Below are 6188 nucleotides of genomic sequence, written 5' to 3'. Positions count from 1 at the left end.
TAGGGCTCAGGCTCAGACCTTGACCACAGGCCCCTACATGCCTGGCTATACCATGAGTCATGCACACGGGGATTTTGACTGTTCCCATGGCAGCGAGCGAGGGGAATACTGGGTTGTGGCAGCTCTCTGGCTGTAGAAGGTAAGGAGGAGCAAAAAAATGTCGTTTCCTTTATTCTGAACAGTTGCTCCCTTTTCCCCATGGCCAGTAAATGATTGATCCACCTAAACTGGAGAAGGTTTCTGCCTCCTGTAAAGTTTGATCCTGGAGGCGGATTTCAGCAAGTGTCAGATAATTGGAAGGGTGGAGTCACACTGTAAACCCCGACACACCTTTGTCAGGACTTGTTTGGAAGCAAAGAACTAAAAGAAACAAGGGCAAGAGAAGAAGTGAACATTTTTGAAAGATCACTCAGCTCTAACACACCTTGGCTGGGTCTGGATAAAAAAAAGTGGGAACAGCAAACGTCTAGAAGAAAACGTCAGGGGAAGAAGAAGAGAGGGGGCATTTACTCAAAGTTGTTTCTGATTCCTTCAACACCTCAAACTAGGTAAGTAATAGGAATTTGACCGTTTTCTCTTCTTGTGAGATTTTAATTTGAGGTTTGCCACTGAGAACTTCAATGTTTGTCAGAGAATCTGAGATGACATTATTTAGTTTCCAGTGTTCTGGTTGAAGTGATTAATTGATCATAAATGATTACTTTGGCTTATGTGTTCTATTTTTAGGGTAGGTCTTTTAAAGGAACAAGAAAGTTTTGTCAGTGGGAAAGAGAAGAAAAAGGCCAGTTAAGATAAAGTGAGCTCCAGTGGCCAGATTTCTTTGGTATTGTTTTCAGTATTGTAAAAAGACTTGTGTTAAATTGTTTTATTTAGAATATGATGAGTTTATAATTCCTTCTCTCTCAATCAGTTTCTCTCTCCCCACCCTCCTCTACTTCCCCTCTCTCCCCTTGACAGCAGAGGACAGCTCAGAGGTGAAGTTAAACTGTAGGTGAGTTGGGGCTTCTAGAAGTAGCCGCTGAGAACTAAGAACCAAAGTGCTGCCTGGGTGTCTGTGCTGGCAGGTTCTGATAAAACTCAAGGGGCTGGGTGGACACTGCTGTATATCACGCTTGACAATTACTGCCCCCAATCTAAAGTAAAGTGGAATATCTGAAATGATATAATTAATCCAGGAACTTCCTGGAGGCAAACTTGGAACAAGAAAAAAAAAAAAACCTGTCTTTTACTGGCCAATTTGGGCCAAAAGAAATTCATTTTGGGGTGAGAATTACCAGTTTAGGTATCTCACTAGACCACATTAACTACTAACTGACAAATTACCACTTTACTTTTTGAAGTGTAGGCAAAGCCTCTGGCACCTCACTTCTTTTCAGAAACGGTCAATTAGTAGCCTTAAGAGTTGGATTTGTTCTGTCCATAAAATGTAGTGAGTGAGATTTTTTAAAGAAACTTATTTGGAAAGGAGAATTGTTTCTTCTTACACCCACATGCTTTCTCTTAGAGCTAAGGCACAGATCAAAGTCGGAACTAAACTAAAGCACATGTCCAGCCCCCCATGGACCCCATCCGAGAATCAGAGGGGGCTTGCTTTACTCTCAGGCCCTTCAAAACACTCACACAAATCTGATCAGAGTTAAAGCAAGGAGTCCTGCTTCAAGCTTGGATAGAAACCCAGATTGGTGAAACCGATTTGACCTAAGGACTAACCACATTCTTAAATTATGCCTGACCAAAAGAAGTTTGCATCTGTCTGGTTTGGCTCATTTGCCATTGTTAGCAGCGGCAGAATTTAACCAAACATGGCTCGAAACAAGCGGCATGATCACAAAGCCAGGGCCCAAGCTCCCTCACCCCTGGGTTATGAAAATGGAGGATGCCAATTGCAGCAAGCTGGAGGCCCATTGCTGGGGAGGCATGGGGGTGGGGTGGCATGGAGACAGAAGCCTCTGAAACAGTTAACTCTAGGGCATGGGTATTCATACCCCCTGCGAACTGCTTGCCCCTTCTCTGCTAACAGAGCAATAGCTAGTGGGTGGTTTTCCCACACTTTGGTTATTTCGTTGTTGTTTTGTTTTACAATGTAAAGTATGCAGAGATTGGAAAGCAGAAAACCACTTAGCTTCTCTATTCCCTTCTTTGTGTCAAAGACCAAGTGTTTCATGAGTTGTTATAATAAGAAGCCCAATGAGATGGTTTTCTGTTGGTATCAGCGGTTTGTGCCTGGGTTACACCCCATCCTCACTGGAATAGTTTTAGGTGGATGTGACATCATTTAAATGAAGGGGAAAGGAAAAAACCTCATACAAGTAGAAAAATGATTTTGAATTGTGTTTTCTTACATAAGAAAATGACACAGGAACATTTTTACATCTTCAAAAGAACATTAAGTATTGAAATAGCCACAAAGCAGCACCTTAGAACTATGGATGGAAATTAACATAATTTTGGAATTAAGAACTTGAATGACCTGCTTATCCTCGGTTCTAGTTAAGTGGCTCAAACATCCAAGAAGTTTACAATTATGCTACTTGAATGTGCTTCCATTAAGTAGTGCTTTTGGAGGAAGGTGTACGGATGAGCCCTGCTGGAAGAGGCAGGCTCAGACACCTGCCTGGGCATATAACTTTCCTTTCCCTAAGTTACACTTTTTAAAACTATGGGCACTTAAAATATTTAAAAGGAAGTCCTGTGGGAAAGCTATATGCCCCATGGGATGATCCCTGTCCAGATTTGTGCCTCAACCCATCATTTTCCTTTGATAACTCACAGAAAGCTTCCTCTTACCTTTGGTTTAAAGGAATCCACCTCCCAAAACATCTCTGCCATTTCAGACTATCAATCTGGGAACGAGCTTTGGCAAAGTCAGCAGAGCTCTGTCCTGTGTACTTCAGGCCCAAGAAATCATTGTGTTAAGGCCATGGGATGCAGCCATTTAGGGGCTGCAGGCTGAGAGAGAGGCAAGAACCAATCTACCTGCACCCACCTAGGGGGCCTTCTGTCCCAGAGCACCAGTCAGTGAAGAGCCCCCAGGCCCTGGAGGGGGGCATCTGATTTCTTAGCAGGCTGTCTCCTCATGCCCTCTGGAAGTTAGGGAACTCTTGGCTTTTTGCTGCAGATCTTGAGGCTTCATCATTGGAACCTAAGAAAAAGATGGGGGATACCTAGAAATGTCTGTTATATCTCTGGGTACAGAAAGAGCAAGAAAACACTTGCAAGTTTTGCTGCCTAGATGCTGAGACTCTTAACAAATGGAGTGGAGCTATCATCAGTCTGCCTTGATGGCTACAAGTAGAAACAACCCAGCCAAACCCAAATTTATAGCTGCCGGCAGCAACTTTCATTAAAGGATCATACTAAGCAATAACTTGTGGGAAGTTAAAGTTTCCATGATTGTTATAAACAGTTCCCTTCAGGATAATATTTCATATCAATTCAGGTGCCATCCTAGGTGGCTCCCCACCAGCAGCTAGGGGCATTTGAATGTTTGATCTCCAAATACCTCCTGCTTCACAGCTAATGACCAATTGGGGAAAAAAAAAAAAGGAGAGGGATTTCAGAGGTACCAAAGGCAATTAATGCTTAAACAAAGGATTTCAGAGAGGGTGTCAGGTTGTAGGTAGGTTGGTGTGACATAAGTCATACAGGTAATAGCTGGAAGGCAGACAGTCACAGGCTACGTTTGGCCCTCTAATGAGGCTGGACTCCATTGTTAAATTGCTTATGGAGCCCCTGCTCTTTGGCTCTGGGAAACATACCTGCAGAGAACTGTCTCTTCTCAGATACAGCCAGGAGTTTTTCCATGATGCCTCATTCCTTGCTGCATTTAAAAAACTGATGAGCAAAAAGTTGGCACATTCGATCAGGCCCTGATGCTAAGTGTGTGGATCTTGGTGAATTTCCCTGGGTACTTGACCAGTTGGTCTTGTGCGGTCTTGATTTTCAGTGGGAAAGTCACCCAGGGCTGCACTAGGACTTCTGTCGGCCCTGGATAATTTTGCCTTTGTGGATGTCCTGCCTCCAGGAGAAAAACAAGCAACAATAACAACAACAGCAAACAAACAAAATAACCTGCACTGAAAGAATATAATCCAGGTTGGATTGTGTTCATTTTTCCTTTCGATTATAAAAAATTCAAACATTTTTGTGGGCCCCTGAAAGTATGATGGGGCTAGGCACTGTGCCCATTGCACCTAATGGATAAGTAGACCCTAAGGTCACCAGGCAGGAGAAAAAGACTAAAAGCGTTCAAGAAGGGGTTGTCCTGGGCAGAAGTAGCTTGCTCCAGGATTCTAGAATCCAATTTGAACTACATCCAAAAAATAAACTAGGAGGAAGGGAAGGTTGGGGGGCTGGGAGGAGAGAACCAGAGGGAAAGCCAGATTTCAAGTCCCTGCAGAGCCTGAGACTGGGAACTACAGCCAAACGCACCCAGTTGGTCAGGGATCCTTGCCATGGTCTCCTGTGTGTTCAAGCCTGAATCATGCTCCTCCCCCACCCTCCAGCCCGGCCCCACCCCTTAAGTCAGCCTTGCCTCATCTCATCCAGGCTTCAGGACACAGCGGACAAGATCTCAATGATTTTTCTACCCAGAACACAGAGTAAGAGTGAAAGGAGAACATAGATGACATGTACAAATATTTTCCTATGTATTTCAATAGATTTTACACTGATTTTCTTCATGTTTTCATTACTTACGTCTGTAAATAAGCATAGTAGGGCTGGTGTGTTATGAAGAGAAAGTTTCATTTTGTAAGAAGTGTAAAGTTCCACACAAGTATGACCATTATGGTTTTTATCCTGATTTGAATCCATCAAACATCATTCTCACATCTGAACTCTAAATAATGAAGCATGAATGTCTTGTATTCGTAGAGCTCCATGTAGAACACTGAACATTATGGGATACATCAAAATGAATTAGTTGAAAGCACCATGTGCTTTGACAGATATCCTTCAGCTATGTGTTACTTGGGCAAAAAGCGGAAGTTTTATAGTCAGGGCACCAGATCTTCTATGTAAGACCTTTAACATTCAGCAGGGGGCAGCCTGCTCAATTAGACCTTAAAAAAAAAAAGATCCTAATACAAAGAAATAGAATCCAAGGTGGAACTATTAAATTACTCTCTCACTGATACAAAAAGTGGGAATGACTTGTTAAAAAATATACACATGAAAGAATTATGCTTCGAATTCTAGGAATCAAGTTTTGAATTCAAGTTTGAATTCTAGGAATCAAATCACTATTATTCAACATAGTTTTGGAAGTCCTAGCCATGGCAATCAGAGAAGAAAAAGAAATAAAAGGAATCCAAATCAGAAAAGAAGAAGTAAAGCTGTCACTGTTTGCAGATGACATGATACTATACATAGAGAATCCTAAAGATGCTACCAGAAAACTACTAGAGCTAATCAATGAATTTGGTAAAGTAGCAGGATACAAAATTAATGCACAGAAATCTCTTGCATTCCTATACACTAATGATGAAAAATCTGAAAGAGAAATTAAGGAAACACTCCCATTTACCATTGCAACAAAAAGAATAAAATACCTAGGAATAAACCTACCTAAGGAGACAAAAGACCTGTATGCAGAAAATTATAAGACACTGATGAAAGAAATTAAAGATGATACAAATAGATGGAGAGATATACCATGTTCTTGGATTGGAAGAATCAACATTGTGAAAATAACTATACTACCCAAAGCAATCTACAGATTCAAAGCAATCCCTATCAAACTACCACCGGAACTAGAACAAAAAATCTTAAAATTGGTATGGAGACACAAAAGACCTCGAATAGCCAAAGCAGTCTTGAGGGAAAAAAACGAAGCTGGAGGAATCAGACTCCCTGACTTCAGAGTATACTACAAAGCTACAGTGATCAAGACAATATGGTACTGTCACAAAACCAGAAATATAGATCAATTGAACAGGATAGAAAGCCCAGAGGTAAACCCACACACTTATGGTCAACTAATCGATGACAAAGGTGGCAAGGATATACAATGGAGAAAAGACAGTCTCTTCAATAAGTGGTGCTGGGAAAACTGGACAGCTACATGTAAAAGAATGAAATTAGAACACTCCCTAACACCACCCACAAAAATAAACTCAAAATGGATTAGAGACATAAATGTAAGACTGGGCACTATAAAACTCTTAGAGGAAAACATAGGAAGAACA

At 41.6% G+C, this 6188-nt stretch overlaps 1 protein-coding gene across 4 annotated transcripts in view; it reads left to right on the top strand.

The window, feature by feature from the left end:
- Positions 1-259: 259 nt before the first annotated feature.
- The window catches only part of COL17A1 (collagen type XVII alpha 1 chain), a 50035-nt gene continuing 44106 nt past the window's right edge, over positions 260-6188 (top strand). For 2 of the 4 annotated variants that reach the window (XM_055081345.1, XM_028481926.2), the window contains exon 1: positions 260-548. The gene's annotated coding sequence lies outside the window, so the exon portion shown is untranslated. Of the gene's footprint in view, positions 549-730; positions 992-6188 lie in introns of those variants that run through there. The other 2 variants (XM_055081346.1, XM_055081344.1) reach the window with 2 other exon arrangements.

This window comes from Physeter macrocephalus, chromosome 20, assembly GCF_002837175.3.
Source record: "Physeter macrocephalus isolate SW-GA chromosome 20, ASM283717v5, whole genome shotgun sequence".
NCBI lineage: Eukaryota > Metazoa > Chordata > Mammalia > Artiodactyla > Physeteridae > Physeter > Physeter macrocephalus.
This window is presented reverse-complemented; position numbering and strand designations above follow the sequence as displayed.